Source organism: Ursus americanus, chromosome 9, assembly GCF_024610735.1.
Source record: "Ursus americanus isolate L20-20 chromosome 9, mUrsAme1.1.p, whole genome shotgun sequence".
NCBI lineage: Eukaryota > Metazoa > Chordata > Mammalia > Carnivora > Ursidae > Ursus > Ursus americanus.
In genome coordinates this window covers 11,955,114-11,979,879 of record NC_142135.1, presented here as the reverse complement: position 1 = coordinate 11,979,879, position 24,766 = coordinate 11,955,114, and the positions used below count along the sequence as shown (strand labels likewise).

At 40.1% G+C, this 24,766-nt stretch overlaps 2 long non-coding RNA genes across 2 annotated transcripts in view; one reads left to right on the top strand and one right to left on the bottom strand.

The window, feature by feature from the left end:
- The window catches only part of LOC123801927 (uncharacterized), a 60,915-nt gene extending 45,379 nt beyond the window's left edge, over nucleotides 1–15,536 (top strand). Inside the window, exons 3-4 of the long non-coding RNA XR_015725684.1 lie at nucleotides 10,875–11,176; nucleotides 14,749–15,536. This is a non-coding gene — a long non-coding RNA (uncharacterized LOC123801927). The remainder of the gene's footprint in view (nucleotides 1–10,874; nucleotides 11,177–14,748) is intronic.
- The window catches only part of LOC123801928 (uncharacterized), a 47,203-nt gene extending 23,847 nt beyond the window's left edge, over nucleotides 1–23,356 (bottom strand). The window contains exon 1 of the long non-coding RNA XR_006782368.2: nucleotides 23,274–23,356. This is a non-coding gene — a long non-coding RNA (uncharacterized LOC123801928). The remainder of the gene's footprint in view (nucleotides 1–23,273) is intronic.
- Between the last annotated feature and the right edge of the window lie 1,410 nt (nucleotides 23,357–24,766).

The window sequence follows — 24,766 nt, the reverse complement described above, 5'->3', positions numbered from 1 at the left end:
CTCACCAGGTCACCCCCTGTGTGGAGGGCCTAAGTCTCCGAGTCTGTGCCCACCTCAGCTTGAGCCATCCTGGTAGGGTTCCTCATGTGTGGAGAACCCCGGGGACCACCAGGCCTGAGCCTGCTTCAGTTCCTGCCATTCTATGGGGAGACCTCTGCATGGAACCCCCTGGAACCCCCAGCCCATGCTTACTATAGCTCCAGCCAGCCAGCCAAAGCTACCAGGTACACACAGTCTACACTGGGGACATTTCTACCCAAAGCCATTTCCACAAGACTAGGAGAAGTAGCTCTTCCATCTAATTCATAGAAACACAGAGTCAAACAAAATAAGGAGAATGAATTTATTCCCAATGAAAAACAAAACAAAACTCCGGAAAAAGAACTAATCAACATGGAGAAAAGTAGTCTACCCAATAAAGAGTTGTAGGTAATGGTCATAAGGGTGCTCACCAGACTTGACAGAAGAGTGAATAACTCCATGAGAACTTCAACAAAGAGATAGAAAATATAAAAAAAGAACCAATCAGAACCGAAGAATACTGTAAGTGAAATAAAATCTGCACTAGAAGGAATCAACAGATTAGAGGACAGAGAAGAATGGATCAGTGATCTGAACACAGGCTACTGGAAAGCACCCAAGCTGAACACCAAAAAGAAAAAGGAATTTGTAAAAATGAGGATTAAGAGATCTCTGGGACAATATCAGGTGCACTAACACTTGCATTACTGGGGTTTCAGAAGTAAAAACTAGAGAGAAAGGAGCAGAAAACTTATTTGAAGAAATAATAGCTGAAAATGTCCCTAACATAGAGAAGGAAACTGACATCCAGGTCCAAGAAGTCCAGAGAAGCCCAAACAAGATGAACCCAAGGAGTTCCACACCAAGACATATAATTATTAAATGTCAAATATTGAAGATAAAGAATCTTTAAAACATTAAAAGTAATGAAGGGAAACCTCACAAGGCTATCAGCTAATTTTTCAGAACTCAAAGGGAAACCTCACAAGGATATCAGCTAATTTTTCAGCACAAACTTTGCAGGCCAGAAGGGAGTGGCATGACCTATTCAAAGAATTAAAAGGAAAAAACCTACAACCAAGAATACTCTAACTTAGCAAGGTTATCATTCAGAACAGAAATAGTTTCCCAGAAGAAAAGTTAAAGTTTACTACTTTAAACTGACCTTACAGGAAATGTTAAAGGGACTTCTTCAAGCAGAAAAGGCAGGTCATAACCAGAAGACAAATATGAAAGGAAAAAATGTGGTGAGCAGAGACAGACATACAATAAACGTGGTAGATCAATCACTTTAAAGCCAGTATGAAAAGATAAAAGTAGTAAAATCAATTATATCTGAAAAATTAGTTAAGGGGCTTACAAAACAAAAAGGCTTAAAATATGACTATATTTTGTTTTTAATATACATATTATATATTTTACATATATACTATAAAACATGGAGTGGGACAGGAAAAACATTTAGAATGTCTTTGAACTTCAGTGACTGCCCACTTGACATAGACTGCTACAGATTTAGGATGTTACATGTGAAACTCATGGTAACCACAAACCAAGAACCTATAAGAGACACAAAAATACATAAAGCAAATATTAATCAACAAAAGTCCCCTACTATTATTGTACTACTGACAATTTCTCCCTTTAACACCCCACACACATCAACAAATACATCATCCAGACAGAAAATCAATAAAGACACATTGGCTTTGTGTGACACATTAGACCAGACTTAATAGATATATACAGAACATTCCATCCGAAAATAGCAGAATACTAATTCTTTTCAAGTCCTCATGAAATATTCAGGATAGCACACAAGTAAGGCCACAAAACAAGTCCCAATAATTTAAAAAATAAAATTTAAAAGATGAAAACCATATAAGGATCTTTTCTGACAACAATGGTATAAAACTAGAAATTAATTACAAGAAAAAAACTGGAGAAAAAACAGTGTTAACAACATTCTAACTAAAACAACAAATGGGTCAACAAAGAAAGCAAAGAGGAAATCAAAAAATGCCTAGGACAAATGAAAATGAAAACATAATGATCCAAGATCTTTGAGATGCAGCAAAAACAGTTCTAGAAGGGAAGATTATAGCAATACAGGCCTCTATCCAGAAACACAAAAAATCCCAAACAACCTCAATTTACACCTAAAAGAACTAGAAAAAGAACAATTAAAGCCCAAAGTTAGTAGAAGAAAGGAAATAATAAAGATCAGAGAGGAAATAAATGAAATAGAGACTTTATCCAGTCTCTATTTCTATAGAGATGATCTATGTAGTCTCTAGATAAACATATATATAATCATATGTGTGTGTGTGGGTATATGTGTGCATGTGTGTGTGTGTGTGTGTGTGTGTGTGTGTGTGTATAATGAAGCCAAGAACTGGTTTGTTTAGGTTTTTGTTTTTTTTAAGATTTTGTTTGAGAGAGATAGAGTGTGGGTGCATGAGCAGGGGAAGGGTTAGAGGGACAAGCAGACTCCCACTGAGCACAGAGCCCAATTCGAGGCTTGATCCCACCACCGTGAGATCATGACCCGAGCTGAAGTCAAACACTTAACTGACTGAACCACCGAGGTGTCCCAAGAGCTGGTTCTTTGAAAAGATTGACAAAATTGGATGAACCTTTAGCCACACTCATCAAGAAAAAGAGGGCTAGAATGAAAAACGAAGAGAAGTAAAAACTGACGCCACAGAAATACAACGGATTAAAAAACTACAAAAAAAATATGTGCCAACAAATTGGGCAACCTAGAAGAAATGAATAAATTCCTAGAAACATATAATATTCTAAAACTGAACCAGGAAGAAATAGAAAATCTGAACAAACCAATTACCACTAAGGAAATTGAATCGGCAATCAAAAAACTCCCAACAGGGGCGCCTGGGTGGCGCAGTCGTTAACGCGTCTGCCTTCGGCTCAGGGTGTGATCCTGGCATTCCGGGATCGAGTCCCACATCGGGCTCCTCCGCTGGGAGCCTGCTTCTTCCTCTCCCACTCCCCCTGCTGTGTTCCCTCTCTCGCTGGCTGTCTCTGTCAAATAAATAAATAAATAAATAAATAAATAAATAAATAAATCTTAAAAAAAAAAAAAAAAACAACTCCCAACAAACAAGAGTCCAGGACTGGATGGATTCACAGGTACATTCTAACAAATATCTAAAAAGAATTAATGCCTATTCTGCCCAAACTATTCCAAAAATAGAAGAGGAATGAAACTACCAAATCAGCATTAACCTGATACCCAAACCAGACAAAGACACTAAAAAGAAAAAGAAAAAGAAACACACACACACACACACACACACACACACACACACACACACACACACATTATAGGCCAATATCCCTGAGAAGCATAGATGCAAGAATCCTCAAGAAAATACTACCAAACTGAAATCAAGACTATATTAAAAGTGGGAGTTATTCCAGGGAGGCACAGGTGGCTCAACATTCACAAATAAATGTGACAGATTAACAAGAAGAAGAATATTCACCATATGATCATCTCATTAGATGCATAAAAAGCATTTGACAAAATACAACATCCATTCATGATTAAAAAAAAAAGTTGCAAAGTAGGTCTAGAGAGAACATACCTCAACATAATAAAGGTCTCATATGAAAAACCCACAGCCAGTATCATACTCAATGGGGAAAAACAAAGAGCTTTTCCCCTAAGGTCAGGAACAAGACAAGGATGTCCATTCTTACCACTTTTCTTTTTTTAAAGATTTTATTTATCTATTCGACAGAGAGACAGCCAGTGAGAGAGGGAACACAAGCAGGGGGAGTGGGAGAGGAAGAAGCAGGCTCACAGCGGAAGAGCCTGATGTGGGGCTCGATCCCACAACGCCGGGATCACGCCCTGAGCCGAAGGCAGACGCCTAACCGCTGTGCCACCCAGGCGCCCCCCATTCTTACCACTTTTATTCAACATAGTACTGGAAGTCCTAGCCACAGCAATTACACAATGTAAAGAAATAAAAGGCATCCAAATTGGTAAGAATGAAGTAAAACTCACTATTTGCAGATGACATGATACCCTATAGAGAAAACCCTAAAGACTCCACCAAAAAACTACTAGCACTGATGAATGAATTCAGTTTAAGGTTGCAGGATACAAAATCAGCATACAGAAATCTGTTGCTTTCCTATACATTAATAATGAAGCAGCAGAAAGTGAAATTAAGAAAACAATCCCATTTACAACTACACCAAAGAGGTGAAAAATCTGTACTCTGAAAACTATAGAACACTTATGAAAGAAATTGAAGATGACACAAAGAAATAGACATTCCAGGCTCATGGGTTGGAAGAACAAATATTGTTAAAATGTCCATACTAGCCAAAGCAATCCTTCCATTCAATGCAATCCCTATCAAAATACCAGCAGCATTTTTCACAGAAATAGAACAAACTATCCTAAAATTTGTATGAAACCACAAAAGACCTCAAATAGCCAAAGTAATCTTAAAAAAACTGGAGGTATCACAATTCCAAATTTTAAGTTATATGACAAAGTGGTAGTAATTAAAACAGTACAGTACTGCCATAAAAATACACACAGATCAATAGACTAGAACAGAAGCCCCGGAAATAAACCCACAATTATATGATCAATTAATCTTTGACAAAGTAGGAAAGAATATACAACGGGAAAAAGTCTCTTTTAACAAACGGTTTTGGGAAAATTGGATAGCCGCGTATGAAAGAATGAAACCAGATCACTTTCTTTCACCACACAGAAAAATAAACTCCAAATGGATTAAAGACCTAAATGGGAGACCTGAAATCATAAAAAAATCCTTGAAAACAGCACATGCAGTAATCTCTCTGACATTGGCTGTAGCACCATTTTTCTAAATATGTCTCCTGAGGCAAGGGAAATAAAAGCAAAAATAAACTATTGGGACTACCTGAAGATAAAAAGCTTCTGCACAGTGAAGGAAACAATCAACAAAACTAAAAGGCAACCTACTGAATGGGAGAAAATATTTGCAAATGACATACCTGATAAAGGGTTAGTATCCAAAATTTATAAAGACCTTATACAACTCAACACCAACACACACACACACACACACACACACACACACACACACACACACACACACGCCAGTTAAAAAGTAAGTAGAAGACATGAACAGACATTTCTTTTTTTTTATAAAGATTTTATTTATTTATTTGACAGAGAGACAGCCAGCGAGAGAGAGAACACAAGCAGGGGGAGTGGGAGAGGAAGAAGCAGGCTCCCAGCAGAGGAGCCTGACATGGGGCTCGATCCCAGAACGCCGGGATCACGCCCTGAGCCGAAGGCAGACGCTTAACCACTTTGCCACCCAGGCGCCCCATGAACAGACATTTCTCCAAAGAAGACTTACAGATGGCAAACAGACACATGAAAAGATCTTCAACATTATTCATCATCAGGGAAATACAAATCAAAACCACAACGATCACCTCACACCTGTCAGAATGGCCAAAAATAAAAATAAAATAAAATAAAATAAAAGCAAGAAACAACAAGTGTTGGAGAGGATGTGGAGAAAGGGGAACCCTCTCACACTGTTGGTGGGAATGTAAACTGGTGCAGCCACTTTGGAAAACAGTATGGAGGTTCCTCAAAAGATTAAAAATAGAGCTACCCTATGACCCAGCAACTGCACTACTGGGTATTTACCCAAAGGATGCAAACATAGAGATTCAAAGGGGCAAGTGCACCCCAATGTTTACAGCATTATTATCGACAGTAGTCAAATTATGGAAAGAACCCAGATGTCCATCAACAGATGAATGGATAGAGAAGAGTTGGTGTGTACACACACACACACACACACACACACACACACACACACACACAATACAGAATATTACTCAGCCATCAAAAAAAAGAAATCTTACCATTTGCAATGACATGGATGGAACTAGAGGGTATTATGCTAAGTGAAATAAGTCAGTCACAAAAAGACAATTATCATATGATTTCACTCATATGTGGAATTTAAGAAACAAAAGAGATGAACATAGAGGAAGGGACAGAAAAATAAAATAAGAGAAAATCAGAGAGGGAGACAAACCATAAGAGACTCTTAATTCTTGGAAACAAACAGGGTTGCTGGAGGGGAGGTGGGTGGAGAGATGGGGTAATTGGGTGATGGGCATTAAGGAGGGCACTTGATGGAATGAACACTGTGTGAATCGCTAAACTCTACCTCTGAAACTAAGAATTCGGTATATGTTAATTGATTTTAAAGGAAAAAAAACTTTTCTACAAAAAAGAAAGAAATGCATCAAAAATACAATAGAGCAAATGGGTAGATGGACAGATATGTGACAAAGTAAGCACGCTATGATCCTAATAGTAGAAACCGAGTCGTGGGTGTGTGGGTGTTGTCAAATTCTTGCAAATTTGCTGTTCGTTTGGAAATTGTTATTTAAAGATTGGGGTAAAAAAACAAACAAATAAAATAAAAAAGGGGCTGAAGATCTGAAAAGACATTTTTCCAAAGAAGACATACAGATGGCCAACAGGTCCATGAAATATGCTCAACATTACTCAATTTTCTTTTGATATACTCATTTTTCTTCTTATTGGTTTATAAGTATAATTTATATATGCAGGATGATTTTTTTCTGACATATATATTACTATATACCATATGCCGTTAAGTAGGAGGATACAAAGAAATGCTATTTTCAATACTTACAATATCCGTCTTTTTCTGCCCAATACCAGGTCTTAAATATGTTTACCTTTAATACTTGTTACACATTTTTTTTTTAAAGATTTTATTTATTTATGTGACAGAGAGACAGCCAGCGAGAGAGGGAACACAACAGGGGAGAGGGAGAGGAAGAAGCAGGCTCCCAGCCTAGGAGCCCGATGTGGGACTCAATCACGAAATGACAGGATCACGCCCTGAGCCGAAGGCAGATGCTTAACGACTGCGCTACCCAGGCACCCCAATACTTGTTACACATATTATAACTTCATTATTTTTGATTAAACATTTGATATATCTAAAATTTACTGCAGTGTGTGATGGGAGTTAGGAGATATATTTTTAAATTATTTTTAGTAAAATAAAAGACAAATTATATTTAATACCTATTATGATGTCCCTTTGAAAGAAAAAAACCCTTTCACTTCAAAATTTGCCCCAGCTGATGTTTTGGAAATTTTTAGCCACTGTCAATATAAGATACGTAAGGAAAAATAGATGACTGTTTCTCTCAGGAAATTTACAAATTGTCAGGGAGATAATAAAGACGTAAAAAGTGTGTTATGGTAATTATGGCAATTGTGCAATTTTAATGAAGGGCAAGTTTTGGGGAAAGTGAGAATTAAATTGAGCTTCAGAGAATGAGTAGCATTTGGTAAAGTGGAAAGGAGGAGAGAATGGATGAAGGACAGAAGGAATGACAAGGGCAACAAGGGACCCAGCAGCAGCAAGGGGACAAAGCCGACTCAGGGCATTGCATTGAACAGGAACAGAAGATGAAATTAAGGATGTGTTGTCGTTAATGGTAAGCAGCTAATCTGGTTTCTTTTCACATTTACATTCAGTTTGCAACAGAATTTGACCATTTTTAAAGATTTTTATTTATTTGAGAGAGAGAGAGAGAGAGGGAGGGAGAGACAGTGCATCTAAGCAGGGGGAGGGGCAGAGGAGAGGGAGAGAGATAATCTAAAGTAGACTCCCCGCTGAGCACGGAGCCCTTCATGGGGCTCCGTCCCATGACCCTGAGATCGTGACCCCAGCAGAAATCAAGAGTCCAACGCTTAACTGACTGAGCCACCCAGGTTCCCCAGAATTTGACAACCTTGAAAAGATTAAGCCAACCATTGTTCTCAACTAGGGAAATCGAAGGAGAAAATACAATTTCAGCTTGGTGCCAACAATTTGTATAATTCATTCCTGTTTTCATTTACACACTCATTCATCAATTCCATCCGTGTTTCAGCCAGGAAACGTTTTTTGTTTTCCTTGAACACACGTGTTTGGAATCTGTATGATGTGCCAGGCACGTCGCGAAGCGCTGGGGTTAGAAGGATGAACAGACCGAGGGGCGCCTGGGTGGCACAGCGGCTAAGCGTCTGCCTTCGGCTCAGGGCGTGATCCCGGCGTAATGGGATCGAGCCCCACATCAGGTTCCTCGGCTGGGAGCCTGCGTCTTCCTCTCCCACTCCCCATGCTTGTGTTCCCTCTCTCGCTGGCTGTCTCTATCTCTGTCAAATAAATAAATAAAATCTTTAAAAAAAAAAAAAAAAGAAGGATGAACAGACCGGACCGCTGCTCTGGACAAGAACGAGAATGTAACACAACCGAGCAGGCTGCCTGCCGCCGTGGAGAGCTGTGACCCAGGCTGTAATGCTGCCTCGGGTTCTCACAAAAGCTACACAGTCATTGGCATCCAGCGGACCTCTGAAGGTGGAGTAGCAGTTTATGAGTTTGGGAAGGTGTGGAGTCCGAGGTGTCTGCTGGGATTGGAGCCCATGTGGGGGACATCAACAGAGAAGCCCCTACTCCCCAGCTTGTTCCCCATCTGAGGGTGGCTTTTTACTGCTGGGGTTTAGTCTCCTTGCCTCCCTCCTTCTGTACCGGTGCAAGCTTGACACCGCTGGTGGGTCCGAGAAAATCCGTCAGTTGGCTAGCACCTGGGCATCTATGCAAAAAGGAACAGAATCATGGGAGGTGACGCTTCTCGAATGCTGATTCTGTGCCAGACGCTGTTTTCACCATTTTTACTTATTTCATCCACATAGCAACCCTCACATCTTTTCTTGCAGCTGAGGAAATGGATACCCAGCGCTGTTAAGGAAATTGCCCAGAACTACCGGCTACAAAGTAGGGAAGATGGGATTCAGCCTCAGGCAGCCAGACCCCAGAGCTTGTGCTGTTGAATACCAAATCCAGTCTGCCTTGGTCCGCTGGGATTAAGGAGAGAAACCATAGCCCTGACCTAGAGTAATTTAGCATTGACAGTTCTCCTAGAACACACAGACTAACCCAAAAGAGGCCACAGAAAAGTGAAAACGATCACAGAACAGGTGACTGTTAGATTTTACGGTTTTTAAGGCAAACACAAGTCAGGAGTTCAGATGAAGGAGTCACGGTATCATTTTATTGGTTAAATAAGCTATGCGCACACAGTCAGCTTAACATTATATCATCCTGTCGATTTGGTTGTTTTTCTCTTCCATTTCCTCCAAAATGAAGACGAGTGGGCTTTTTGGTTTATTCATACTTCTCGAGGACACTGAATACAATTATTTGGTGTTTCCCAAGGCTTCTAAAATCATCACCTAAGTAAAAATGCATCTTTTTTTTTTAACTTAAAAAAAAATAGATAAAACCACAGAGCTTGTCGAAAGCATCTCTGTGTTATCTAGCCTGAGAGGATGCCCAGCAGACGCAGCCATGAGACTAGAGCCTAGCTCCCTCTCAGCCATCCTGCCCCGCAGCACTAAGGATTCATCACTGCCACGGCTGTCTGTGGGCTCATCGCTATATAAATCCACGTCTAGAAACTCTTCCGTTTGACCCCACCTAGAAAAAAGGTCGCATTAGGGTGAGCAATCAGAAATACAATCAGAATGGTCAGTGGCGGCCCAGCTTTCTGGATGGCCCAAGGCTGACTCTCACATGGGGCAGTTGCATAAACTTGGATTTGGCATCACCATTAAGAGCCGGATGCCTAAACTAATGGCTGGTGGACCATAACCAGCTCTATAATGTGTTTTGCTTAGCTCTTCATATTTTCAATGAATGAATGAGGAACATGCTACCATGTAAATATTGAGAGATTTTTATGAAATATCTTGTTTTTCAATTACTTGTAAAAAATCTGAAGAGCTGGCAACAATAGCCCACTTTTCCGCATGGCAGTGACCCATCGTAGCTGCCTTGAAGCTGCAGGATTAGATGGGACTTTCTTTTCCCTGTGCTCAGGGCCTGTTTCGCTCAGGTTACCTGTCCGGCCCCCAGTTGGGATTTGTTTTGAACGGTGATCTGGAGCATTGGGAAGAAGGATGCCTGATCTTCATAGAGTCTCCAGCACTTTTTTATGGCGGATACTAAGTTATCGCTATGGCAGGGCTGACGACTGGTCTATGGCTAATGCACACTGCAAGTGCTGAGCAACCAATGTATGTGTTTATGTTTCTATTCATAATTGCGTTTAGTCTTTTATTTCGAAACATAAATCAAAGCCCTTCAGAAGGGTTCCTCTTTCAATAGCTGTGATTAATGCAAGAAATCGTATGTGAGCTACCGAGTTCCCTGGGGTGAAATTCAAATACTCCTGCAATGTGCAAGGAATACTCATGCTTCCTAATACTAATAAGCAGAAAAGAAACACCTTATTAGCAAAGAGAATAAGCTTTTGACTAAAACACTGTGTATGTGGCCAATGTGTAAAAACTATCCCGAACAACTGGAAAAGCATCTCGGTGGAAGGCTGGCTTATGATAATTAAATGTCATCCTGAGACAGAGGAAAGCAAAATTCTGACTTGGTAAGATGTGGGTACCATTGTATATTTTTGAAACCACAGTTCTTTTAATTAAATATCATGGACTTTCAGGCAAAATTCACATGACGAGGTTTTCACATGTTTAGCCACCTGGCAAAATCTTATCCATCACAGCCACATCAAGCAGCTTCTGTGAAGCATTTAAACAAAATGCCGTCTTTCCTTTGCAGCTCTCCGTGAGGGTCTCCATCGTTGGTGGTGGTGTTTATTTTACTGAATTATGATTATTACTTGCATGTCAGTCTTTCAGTTAAGATCGTGAGCTCTTTGATAAAGCTTTGTTTCTTTCTTCTCACACACAGAACATCCGGCCAATGAAAACAACTAATAATATTGAAAGAAAATGTGGATGAATAAGCACGTGAGTGAATATTTAATAATTAGGTATGAGGCACGTTGTGGAAGGAAGGCAACGGTATAGCTGTGAAACGGCCCCGGGTAGAGTCAGAATACTTGGAATTGAATTTTGGATCCAGCACGTACAGCCTTGAGACACTGCACGGGGAATTGTGCCGAGGGACAGCTGTATTTCCTCATCTGTTTGCCTGTCGGGGCTATCGAGGACATCTCACGGCATCATGACTGTAAAAGTTACTTGAAGCTGGTAAGTGCTCACCAGGGAAAGGAGCTCACGCGGACGAAGAGCTCCATCACTTTCAGAAACCTGGTAACAATCATTTCCGTTCTTTTCAACAGCTCTTTTGGCTAAAACTTGCAAATATGGCCAACAACTTTCTCATTTTTATATTTGTCACTGGGGCCCTCTCCACAGAGACATGCCTTGGTGTTGATATCGTTTCCATGGGTTCCACCGTGAAAAACCAAGATGGCAGTGTACGTGTCAAGTCAGTCAGACCGGAAGTTAGATTTTTGGCAGGAGCTGGGATGGAAGCAAAGAATTTTGAAGACAGCGGGGAGAAAGTTACCAAGGGCTCCCAATTAAAGAATGCAAAAGAAATCTATGCAAATCCTTGCCATTTATAACGGGAGAGGTGGAGAATATATGTAGGGGTGAGAATGATGTGCTAAAATCCTTGCTTATGCCCATAAAGCATGTGACCTCGGAGCCTCAGTATTCTCATGTGTAAATTGGGAATGAGGTTAAATAGGCTTTCAGGTGTCAGGCATTAAATGACAAGCTTTCTAGAGCATCTGGTACAACATCTGGCACATTCTTTCTGGAGGAAGTGTTCAGTCTCCCCGTGCATGCTGAAAACAGAGTGCTAGATTGGCAGTCACGGTTTAGCCTGAGGGAAGATTTAATGTTGCTTTTCATGTGGGACACAGCCCCAGCAGTCTTCAAGGGAAGTTACTGCATCTGGCCCCAGAAGCAGAGCTGACATTTTGACAGGGCCTTAAGTGCGGCTCTCCCTGGGGTGTCATAACCGAGACGAGATGGGGCAGGTGGCAGTAATTGGCATCACATCCACTCGGGGATTGGATAGAACCTGGATTACCATGGAATTCTTTTTTTTTTTTTTTTTAAGAGAGACTTCTATGAATCTTAGCCGGTTCTAAACCCTTTGATAATTATTTCTATCATCAATTACACAGCTGAAGGTTGAAAGGAAAGGCGGTATTTTCATAGGAATAAGACGACTTGACCCTATAGTTCCCAAAGAGAGCAGGGTGGTGTTAACAGCTACCAGTTCGCCCTCCCTGTTGTACTGCTCAGACTTACAGACCAGTGCTCAGACCTGCAAGGTGCCGCTCTGGTTCTAGATACGCTCCAGGTGATCTCTACGACTCCAGGTTCCCTGGACACACTGTGTCCTTTCACATCCTCATACCTTGCTGCTTATGATTCTTCAACGTAAAAAAAAATCTCTTGCCTTTCCCACTTCTAAGAACATGTGTCTTTAGGAGACAGCAAAGACCACACCGAGAATCTAAGGCACATGGCTCGTCCTTTCTGGTCCTCAGATTTGTTACATGCAAAATGGGAGCAAAACCTAGCATGTGGGACCAAAATCGGGCTTCAAGACAACATGTGTGAATGGCAACACAGAGTGCGGCAGAAGTAATCATGGCATGTTTAGGGCTCTCGAACCAGCCCTGCTCTTCCCCTTGAGATTAACAGCAGCACAATGTTGCATTTTTTAAAGAGAAAAATGATAGGTAGGTAGGTAGGTAGACAGACACCAAAAAGAATACTTGGCAATGTGAAATTTGCTCATGGTTTCATGGGGAGACAGAGGATATGGTTACTTTGCCTAGCATCATTCACCTTCAGCAGAGGTCACTTTTCAGCTCTATCTAGGAGCCTAATTATATTCTGAGTGGAAAAAGAAGAGGATATAACATTTATAAAGAAATTGGATCAAATAAATAGTAATTACTTTTAAAGGTCTGTCTCTGTATTTAGTTATGGTTCTCCAGAGAGGCAGAACCAATAAGAGATGTGTGTGTGTGTACGAAATTTATCATAAGGTACTGGCTCATGAGTTTATGGAAAGTAAGAAGTCCCCTGATGTGCATTCACAAGCCCAACAGAGCCAGTGACAGAGCTCAAAGGCCTGAGAGACAAAGAACCTGGTGTAGGTTCCGGCTGGGGGTCTAAAGGCCTGAACACCAGAAGAATGAGGACAAGAAGATTAATGTCCCAGCTTCAACAGTGAAGTGAACTCAGCCTTCTTCTACCATTTTGTTCCATTCAGTCCCTCAGAGATTGCATGATGCCCACGCACACTGGGGAAGGTCATCTGCTCTACTCAGTCCGCCAATTTAAATGTTAATTGCTTCCAGAAACACTCTCACAGACACACCTAATGATAATGTTTAACCAGCTATCTGGGCATCCCTTGGCCTAGTCAAGTTGACATATAAAATTTAGCCATCACGGTCCCAAAGCCTTAGGCCAGGCAGGCATTTGTGAAGCGTGAGGGACTTATGTAAGCACATGTACTCGACTTCTGGAGAGGAGGTCCACCCACTTCTCACTCAGGAGACACGGCTTATGTAAAGGACTTCCTCCTCCCCCCTCACATTAGGAATCATTGACTTAATGAGTATTTATTAAGCATCTACTCTGTATCAGGTAATGGCAGGCAAAGACGACAAGATGGGACAGGAGTCCCTGCTCTCATCTAGGTGACAACTTAATGTAGGAAAATATATTCACACTGATTATTATAACCATGAAAGCAGTACATAGGAAGCTAAGAAGAGGGAAGAGGAAGAGCTGTTGTAGACTGGGGAGGGGGCATAGAACAAGCCTCTGAGAGTGACCCGATTTTTTAGAAACAAAGAACTGACTTTTTAATAGGGTAACATGGATGTTTCCTCGCTTTCCTTTTCTTTTTAGTTATAAAAGAGAAAACATGAACACTTCCCATTTGAAAGAAATCCTAGATGATAAGGCTTCACTTACTACTTCCTGTCAGCAGAGTCCAGAAATCATAAAATCCTAGTCCTAGTGAAATCGGGCCGGGCTCAGCCGTCCTCAGAGGGCAGGGAATGAATATTCAGATCTGGAAGCTACCGTGGATTAGGTTGTTGTCAAGAAGATAGAGAAGCAGAAGAATACATATTTAATGATAATCCCTTACAGATAAGCAGAAGCCTTTTTTCTAAATTATTAATACAGATAACAATTGGAGAAATAATAATGATGATAATAGGGCTATTAACCAGGTGCCAGTTCCTGTTTGAGGCACGTCCTGTACATGATGTCATTTCACGCTAATAACAGTCTGTTTTATTCACGTAAGTATCCAAAGGGCTTTGTCTAAAGAGCCATGAAAAACCGTGAATTGGTTCTGGTAGGTACAACTCTCAGAGAAGCTAAAGGAGAGGGAAGCAGGAGGGAAATCATCAGTAAGGGGAAGATGGCGTCATGGCCCCAGGGGAGGCCAGAGCAGGCAGGATCCAGGCAGCTGCAGGTGTCAACGTCAGGCGACGTGTCAGAGAGTGATCTTAGCCCAAGCACAAATATTAATTAATGTGTTTAAGCATTCATGCAACACAAAATGTTGTGACATCAAACATATGTTGGAGATGATGCATCAGTGAGTAATTACCGTTACTCTTTAGAGCATTGTTACCATGGAGAAAGATCCTGGAGTCAGAGAGGGGGTCGAGTCTCTGGTCATCAGTGATGCCCACATGGTCCCAAGATTGGGAGGGCCAGGTATATGCCCATTCTGGTCTAATCCGAATCTTGTGTTTTCCATGCAGGAAAAGAGAGGCCTACCAAGGACCATCCCTAGCTCGCATCTAGGGGCAAAGTCACAATCCCAATCAAGCTGCTAGCCTCCTGGACGACTGCATTTTCAAGGTGCGAAGCTACCCTATGTCCGAGATCAGACTGACACTTGGGTCAGCTGCTTCTTCAAGGGTTGAAATTGGGTTCAGTCCCCCACTGATCACAAGTCCACGAGCACGTGTGGGAAGTGCCCCCCCAAGTGTGATAAACAGAACTGGACGAGGCAGTGTGCATGACTCAGTACAGATCATCTCCACCTGTTGAAAAGCAAGTCAGAGCCTAAGCCTGTCCTATGAAAGAGACAAAAGCATTTTCTCTGCCGAAAAGTAGTGATTATCAGCTCGAGGTCAGGCTGCTTTTCAAGTCCTTCACAAGTGAATGTTCATGTTAAGCAACTTACAAATGCCCACGGAAAGAAAGGAAGGCTACTCAGATTTACTTTTATGAAGCATGGGGTTAATGCATTATGTACTTCCTATCGGTTTTTCAGGCTATTTTATGAAGGCAAAAGAACTACCCTCAGAGTCTTGGGATAGTTTCTCAAAAACTCCAAGCAAAACAGGGTGCCTGGGTGGCTCAGTGGGTTAAAGGTCTAACTTCAGCTCAGGTCATGATCTCAGGGTCCTGGGATCCAGTTCCATGTCGGGCTCCCTGCTCAGTAGGGCGTCTGCTTCTCCCTCTCCCTCTGCCTCCTCCTCCCATGCTCCCCCCAACCCCCTGCTCTCTCTCAAGTAAATAAAATCTTAAAAAAAAAAAACAAACCTCCAAACAAAACAGTTCAAGCATCAAGCAGCAGAGTATGAGACGGAGTACTCCAACAGTCATCTGAATAAACTGGGTTTTAATCTTGGTCTACTGTAACCTTGGGCAAGAACCATGGCCTCTCTAGGCTTTGCTGTCCTCCTCTGTAAAAAGATGAGCTCTAATGTCCCTTGCCGCTCTACTTTTCTGAAAGTTTTAAACTAAGAACCTGCATAAAGTAGACGAGGTTATACCAAGGCACAGGAGCGCACACCATCTCCGTCTGGAGGACAGGAGAGCAGAGGTTCACAGCAAGAGGCTATCCCATCCCAGCCAAGTGCCAAAGGACCCTTGAGAAGAAATTCCAGCCTCATTCGCAGGCTGTTTTCCTAGGAATCCTCATCCCATTTAAGCACATAAAAGGGGCTTTTTCATATGTTAGTATTTGCATATCCCAAGTCTAACATTTCCCCACCAAAATAGAACACTTTTGTACCTCCATAAACTCTTTACAAAAGGTTTCTTAAAACCCTCACGTTTGCAAATTCAAAGTACAGGATACAATTTGTATCATTTTTAAAGAGAAAAAAAAAAGGGGGGGGGAGATGTGAGTAGTCTAAATGAATCATGTCAGAAATAGAATACATCATATTCTATATATAATATAAAATACAGTATGTATAATTTTGAATTTTAAAAAGCCCCTTTATGGGCTGTTTCTCATTTGCAATCACCTTTTTTCAGTTTTAAATTAATGTAGGCAAATTGAAGTTTTTGTGTGAGTACAGTTCTCTGCACTATAGTCACCGTGACAACAGTCAGGCTAGAGACTGGTTTTGTCACTCTCAGTAACTCCCCAGGCTGTCCCTTTGCAGTTACCTCCTTCCCCAACACGTGACCCCTAGCGACCAACTGATGTGTTTTCCCTCACTACAGTACGGGGCGGGGGGGAATAATATACACATGCTATCGAACATTATGTAACTTTTTGAAACTGGCTTCTTTCACTCAAGTGCAAGTATCTATCAAAATTTCATTTTTTATTGGTGAATAGTATTCCATCGTAGTGATGTACCACAGTTTTTCCATTCACCTGTTAATATTTGGGTTGTTTACAGTTTTGGTCCGTTATGAATACAGCCTCTATAAACATGTATAAAGTCTTATGTGAACGGAAGTCTTTATTTCTCTGGGGGTATCGGCTTAAAAAGGGATCAAATTGTGCGTGTAGCTTTAACTTTATAATAAACTGCCAAACTGTCTTCCAGAGTGGCTGAACTGTTCACAGGCATCTTTACATTAAAATGACCCATATTCAAAAATTAAGGATATACTGTATGGTGACTAACATAACACAATAAAAATTCTTTTAAAAAATTTAAAAAAATAGAAATAAAAATAAAAAATAATAATAATAAATAAAAATAAAATGACCCATATTTTCCTTAACTTGTGCCACCTGTCTCTTGGTTCTGCACCACTCTCCCTCAAGTACTCTACCCTATTAACCAGCAAACCACCAGATCTGTGCATCCCCCAAGCCTCCATGGGGCCCCTTTCCCATTTAGGCCTCTGTTCCCTCTGCCTAAAATGGACAACCTTCCTGGAAAGGTTATCATTTCTAAAACACAGTTTGGGCTGAAACTCTAAGTCTTCCTTAACCTTCATTCAAGCAGAATAATGCTTTTGGCATTGTTCCCTAATCAAGCTTTCTCCACCAAATTCTGGCTATCAACAAGGCAGGAACAGAGAACTGTTTGATGTTCTAACTTCATTCATTCATTCACACATTTGGCAAGTATTTATTGAGTATCTACCAAGTTCCAGGCATTGCCTACATTCTGAGCCGAGAGCCCACCCAGCGTCTGGCACAAGACAAGCAGTTAGATGGATCCTGGGTTCATGGCCTAAATGACATGGTCAAGGTGGCACATGCTTTGAAAATTAAAAACTGGATCTATCCTTTGCTCATTCAGTTATCTCTCATTAAACCACACCTCACCCAGTGGACGGTGCATTATTTTAAAACTCTCTTTGGAGGAAAGGAGCTCTTTTATTAATCTTTACGTCACATGAGCTGACCCGTAGGTGTTCAGAAAATATTTGTTGGAATGCATGAACTTGGTTGATGGAGACTGTATTTTACAGTGGTCTGTCTGCCATCTGATACAAAATCAAGCTGTTTTTAAAAATATTTTATTGGACACTAAAGTTTTTTTTTTATATTGGAAGATTTAGTCCAACAAAAATTATGTCTCCTCATCAGAGTCAAGGTTTTCTCAAACATAAAACCTATTCTCTTGTTTCATATTTCATGCAGTAAGCATATTCCCTCTATGGCGGCTCATTTTCTTTGGCACCTGAGATTAGCTTAAATAATTGAGTAGAGTCTGCAGCAGCTGTGATGTCTGTGAGAGTGTCTAGATAATAAAGCTTTGCAGTAATTCAGTCATTTTGTTCAAATAGCTGCTTGTTTTAATAAATACCTATTAAACCTGTTGTTTGACTAATGTATCATTTATTCATCAAGCACTCACTGAGTATCAGCACTACTAGGTGCTGGGACCGTAGAGACCGATAACAGGATGTCCTGAACGTGCTGAATAAGAAAAGGACACTGTGTGATCTAGCCCAGGGAGGATGGGACAAACGGTTACTCAGTGAATGCCTACTGCCAAATTTGAAAACCACCACCTACTTCTGTATACTCGTCTGTATTCTTTTGTTTCAGGTTCAACAACTTCAAATCCTTTAAGGTTTCTTAAAGACTCCCAATGGAGTATGTTGGGTTTAGCCAACATTCCCACATTTTTCAGGGACTCTCTGAATCTAAGTATGAGTAATATTCTAAAATGAAGTTAAACATAAGCAAGAATGTTTTGAAGCAGTATAGTCTTAAATTGTTTATATTACAAAGTGGCTTAACTAGATACCTGGACTATTAGACATCCTCTCTGTCCCCTTCACTAGCGGCACCTGAACAGTGTCTGTAGTAAGTAGGCCGATATGCACCACCGCCACCGTCTCTTTCTACATGGAGCTCACCGTCTAAGTGGAAAATAGGAAAATGTGATGACACTACAGGAGCACAAAAAAAGAGGCATTGGCTTTATTTGGAGGAAGGGAGTCAGGAATGACTTTATAGAGGATAAGACACTTAAATGAATCTTGAAGGAGTATTAGGTGTCAGACAGACAAGGGACTAGAAGCATTTAAAGAGGAAAAACAAAGAGTTAAAAATGGCCTGGGTATTTTGAGGAAACTCAAAATTTTTGAGTATTTAATGAAGCCTAGAGGAGCTAAGAGAATCCATCACTGGTAGACTATATGGGATCTTTCTCTATCGTTTCCACTGACGCATTTGAAGTACCTTGACAGGTGCCTGAATAGCCGTGGGTGCTCAGTAAGAAGCAAGAGGTGTTGGCAAGCACGAGGCAAATAACAAAGAGGCAGGACTGACACTAGAGGTCAGGAAGGGGGTGAATTTCCAGGAGAGGGTCTGGTGGTCATGGTTGCAGGAGTCATTATATCTTGGAGACCACGATTCAGACACACATTAAGAGTATTCATGTTCCCATCTTCCCTACAAACAACTTCATAGTCCCTACCTAGGCCCTTGCCTGATACATATAAGAACTCTATCAATACTTGTTGAATGCAAAAATAAAGCTTTTCCTCCTCAAATGTGATTGGTTCTTTTGTCCCATTCAATCTGAGAGTAGAGACAAAGGTGAGGGGGAAAAAGCCATAAACTGTCTAACATGTTTTTTTCCACAATTTTTTCTTTCTCCAGAAGGAAGAAAAAAGAAATAATAAAATAGGAATAAGCCCATACATATAAGGTCAATTAATTTTTGGCAAAGTCTCTCAAAATATACAATGGGGAAAGAATAGTCTCTTTAATAAATGGTGCTGGGAAAACTGGGTATACATCTGCAAAAGAATGAAACTGGACTCCTAGCTTATACCATACACAAAAATCAATTCAAATGGATTAAAGACTTAAATATAAGACCTGAAGAAAATAGGAGAAAAACTCCTTGACATTGGCAAAGACTTCTGGAAATCATTTTTTTGGATTTGACACCAAAAGCAAAGGTAACAAAAGCAAAAATAAACAAATGGGACTACATCAAACAAAAAAGCTTCTGCAAACAACAGGAAATCATCAACAAAATGAAAAAGCAGACTATGGAAGAAAATATTTACAAATAGCATATCCAATTGGGGTTAATATCCAAAATATACAAGGGACTCATACAACTCAATAGCAAAAACACCCAAGTAACCCAATTAAAAAATAGGCAAAGGAACTGAATAGACATTTTTCCAAAGAAGACATACAAATAGCTCACAGGTACATGAAAAAATTCTCAACATCTCTAATCATCAGGGAAATAGAAGTCAAAGCCACAATGAGATATTACCGGACACCTACTAGCATGTCTATTATCAAAGACAATAAACAATAAATGCTGATGTGGAGAAAAGGGAACACTTGTACCTTATCGGTGGGAACGTAAACTGGTAGAGCCTATATGGAAAATGTATGGAAGTTCCTCAAGAAATTAAAAATAGAACTATCATAAAATCCATTGATCCCACTGCTAGGTATATATTCGAAGAAAATGAGATTTCTATCTCTAAGAGATATCTACACTCTCATGTTCATTGCAGCATTATTCACAATAGCCAAGGTATGGAAGCAACTTAAGTATACATTGATGAATGAATGGATAAAGAAAATATTAGATAGATAGATATTGAAATATTTTTAAATTATATATATATATGAACTGTGTATATATATATATATATATATAAACTGTAGGAAGATGACAGAGTAAGAGGACCCTAAGCTCACCTCCTCCCATGGATACAACAATCAGTGTAATAACTCAGAAGATGACCAAAAGACTGGCAGAACAGCGTCCATCACTAAAGGTAGAGAAGAGGCCACATCGAAGAGGGTAGGAAGGGCAGAAACAAAGTGGGGAGCAAAATAGACCACAGCCATCCATGGGTGGGAGGGAGTCGTAGGCATGGAAAAGGGCAAGAAACAGATGATCACACTGGGGTGTCCACACGGGGAAGATGATTCCTCACAACATTTGACATTGAAAGCAAGAGGAGCTGAATTTTGTGAATTCTTAGAACCAGAGGGACATAAAGTCTGGAATTTTAAAAATTAGCAGGCTGGGTTTGGGGAATCTTGAAGGGCATTAGGATCCTTAGTCCCTACCGTTAAAGAGACAGTATGACAAACAGCCTATGGAGATACAGTATAGAAGCAGCAGTTTGAAAACTGCCCAGAGCATACAGGAGGAAGAGTTATTTACTCAATTCAGAATGTATCTCAGAGAAAGAATCCTCTAGGAACAAAGGAGCTGGCAGGTGCCATCTCCCTCTTACTCCCTAGAATAAACACACAGCCACCTGTGAGAATCAGCAAGGCACTGGCATTCACTACCTAACTTGCTTACATGAAGCCCTGACCCTGAATTTCAGCAGCTCTGCCTTTCCCAGTCAGACTTGCGTCAGTCCCAGTGCATCAGGTCCACTCCCCCAGAAGACCAATACAAACCTTGCCAACACTGCATCTCCTGACCCATGTGTTTTGGAGCAGTCTTGGTCACAGTGGTGGCTGTGGCGGCAGTGGCAGTGGGCTTTATGGAAGCCCAAGGTGCACCTTGTTAAGATTGCACCCCTGCCCATGTGGCCCCAGTCATGGAGGTGGCAGCAGCTATCATTTTTCAAGCAGACCTGTGTGCACCTTATTAAAACTGCATGCCTCACCCTGGAGCTACACTGCCCACAACAGGCAAGTCCACCCTGCTGATGAGTGGACTGAAGGAAAAAGTAGCTGGGACAAAACAGCAGGGCACATGCATCATGCATAGAAGATACCCCTGAAGTGCTAGGTTCTGGTGAAGAGAGGACACTACACAGCAAGGCACAACAGGTCCTCTTCTCCATAAAGCCATTACTTTCAAGAGCAGGAGAAGTAGCCAACTTTCCTAACACATGAAATAGACACAGAGAGACAAAATGAGGAGACAGAGGAATACGCCCCAAATGAAAGAACAGGACAAAACCAAAATCACAGTGAGAGACCTAAGCAAAACAGATATAACTAATATGCTGGATAGAGAATTTCAAGTAATGATCATAAAGCTACTCACTGGATTTGAGAGAAGAGTGGACATCGGTGAGACCCTTAACAAACAGATTTAACAAAGAGCCAATCAGAGATGAGGAACACAAGAAATGAAATTAAAAATACACTAGATGGAATAAATAGCAAGCGAGAGGAAGCAGAGGAGCAAATTAGTGACTAGAAGAGAGAGTAATGGAAAGTAATCAGGTTGAGCAGGTGAGAGGGAAAAATATTGCAAAATGAGAATAGACTTGGGGAACTTGGCAACTCCATCAAGAATAGTAACATTCACATAAAAGGATCCCAGAAGAAGAATAGAGATAAAAGGGGGCAGAAAATGTATTTGAAGAACTAATAGCTGGAAACTTCCCTACTCTGGGGAAGGAAACAGATATCCAGATCCACAAGTCACAGAGATTCCCCAACAAAATCAACCCAAAGAGGTCCACACCAAGACACACAGTAATGAAAAATGGCAAAAAATAGTGATAGAGAATTTTAAAAGCAGTGAGAGAAAAGAAGACAATGCACACAAGGAAAGCCCCATAAGGCTATCTGTGGATTTGTCAGCAGAAACTTTGCAGGCCAGAAGAGAGTGGCATGATATATTTGTACTGCTGAAAGTAAAAACTGCAAGCATGAACACTCTATCCAGTAAGACTGTCATTCAAAATAGGAGAGAGAGTTTCTCAGACAAACAAAAGCTAAAGGAGATCGTGACCACTAAATCAGCCCTATTAGAAATGTTAAAGGGGACTCTTTGAGTGGGAGGAAAAGACCATAAGTGAGAGCATGGAAAATAAGAAACAAAAAACAGTAAAGATAAGTGTATCTATAAAAATCAGTCAAAGGATTTACTCACACACACACACACACACACACACACACACACACACGATGTAAAATAATACCATATATCTAAAATACGGGGGAGAGAGAAGTAAAGAATGGGTTCAAACTTAAGCAATTATCAATATAGACTTCTGTATGCAGAAGATGTTATATGAAAACCTAATGGTAACCATAAATCAAAAACCATTAATAGCAATGCAAAGGATAAAGAGAAAGGAATCCAAGTATATCACTAAAGAAAGCCAGCAGACCATGAAAGAGGGCAAGAAAGGATCAAAGAAAAACTACAAAACAATGACAAAATAGGTAACAAAATGGCAATAAATACATATCTATCAATAATTACTTTGAATATAAATGGACTAAATGCTCCAATTACAAGATATAGGTTGGCAGAATGGATATGGAAACAAGACACATCTATACGCTGCCTACAAGAGACTCATTTCAGACCTAAAATGATATGCAGATTGAAAGTAAAGGGATGGAGAAACATGTATCATGCAAATGGATGTCAAAAGAAAGCCAGGGTAGCAATACTTATATCAGACAAAACAGACTTTGAAACCAAGACTATTAACAAGAGACAAAGAAGAACACTATATAATAATGAAGGGGAGAATCCAACAAGAAGATATAAAAATTGTAATATTTATGCCCCCAACATGGGAGCACCCAAATACATAAATACATAAAGAAACAAACTGATAGTAATACAATAGGAGAGGACTTCAACATGCCACTTACATCAATGGATGATCACCGAAACAGAAAATCAAAACGAAAGAGTGGCTTTGAATGACACACTGGACTAGATGCATTTAAGAGATATATTCAGAACATTCCATTCTAAAACAGCAGAATACACATTCTTTTCAAGTGCACATGGAACATTCTCCAGAATAGATTACATATTGGGACAAAAAACAAGTCTCAACAACTTCAAAAAGATCATACCATGCATTTTTTCTGACTACAGAGCCATGAAACTAGGAATCAACCACAAGAAAAAAATCTGGAAAGAGAAAATACATGTAGGTTAAATAACATGCTACTAAATAATGAATGTCTCAACCAAGAATCAAAGAAGAAATAAAAAATTACATGGATAGAAATGGAAATGAAAACACAATGTTCCAAAATCTCTAGGATGCAGCAAAACTGATCTAAGGCCTACCTGAAGAAGCAAGAAAAATCTCAAAAAAACAACCTAAACTTGCATCTAAAGGAGCAAACAAACCCAAAACCAGTAGAAGGAAGGAAATAATAAAGGTTAAAGCAGAAATAAAAGATATAGAAACTAAAAAACTAATAGAACAGATCAATGAAACCAGGAACTTGTTCTTTGAAAAGATCCACGAAATTGGTAAACCTCGAGCCAGACTCATCACACACACACACACACACACACACACACACACACACACACACACACAGAAAAGAAAAGAAAAGAAAAAAAAAAGAGAAAGAGAGAGAAGACTCAAAAAATCAAAAGTGAAAAAGGAGAAATAACTGAGATCACAGAAATATGAGTGATTGTAAGAGAATATTATGAAAAATTATTGCCAACAAATTGGACAACCTAGAAGAAATAGATAAAATCCTAGGAACATATAACCTACCAAAACAGAAGAAGAAAGAGAAAATGTGAACAGACTCATCACCAGCAATGGAATTGATCAGTAATCAAAAAACTCCCAACAAACAAGAGTTGAGGACCAGATAACTGCACAGGCAAAGTCTACCAAACATTTACAGATGAGTCAATACCTATTCTTCTAAAACTATTCCAAAAAACACAAAAGGAAGGAAAACTTCCAAGTTTGTTCTATGAGGCCAGCATTCCCCAGATAAAGATACCACAAAAAGAAGGAAAAAAAAAAAGACAGAGAGAACTATATACCAATATATGAACATTAGAAGCAAAACTCCTTTAAAAAAATATTAACAAACCAAATCCAACAATGGATTAAAAAAGTCATTCACCATGGTCACACGGAATTTACTCCCTGGATGTAAGGGTGTCTCAATATTGGCAAATTAATCAACGTGATACATCTCGTCAATGAGAGAAGGGATAAAACTATATGATTACTATTTCAATAGATGCAGGAAAAGCATTTGACAAAGTACAACATCCATTCATGATTTAAAAAAAAAAACCCTGCACAGTAGGTCTAGAGAGAACATATCTCAACATGGTAAAGGTCTCATATGAAAAACCCCCAGCCAACATAACA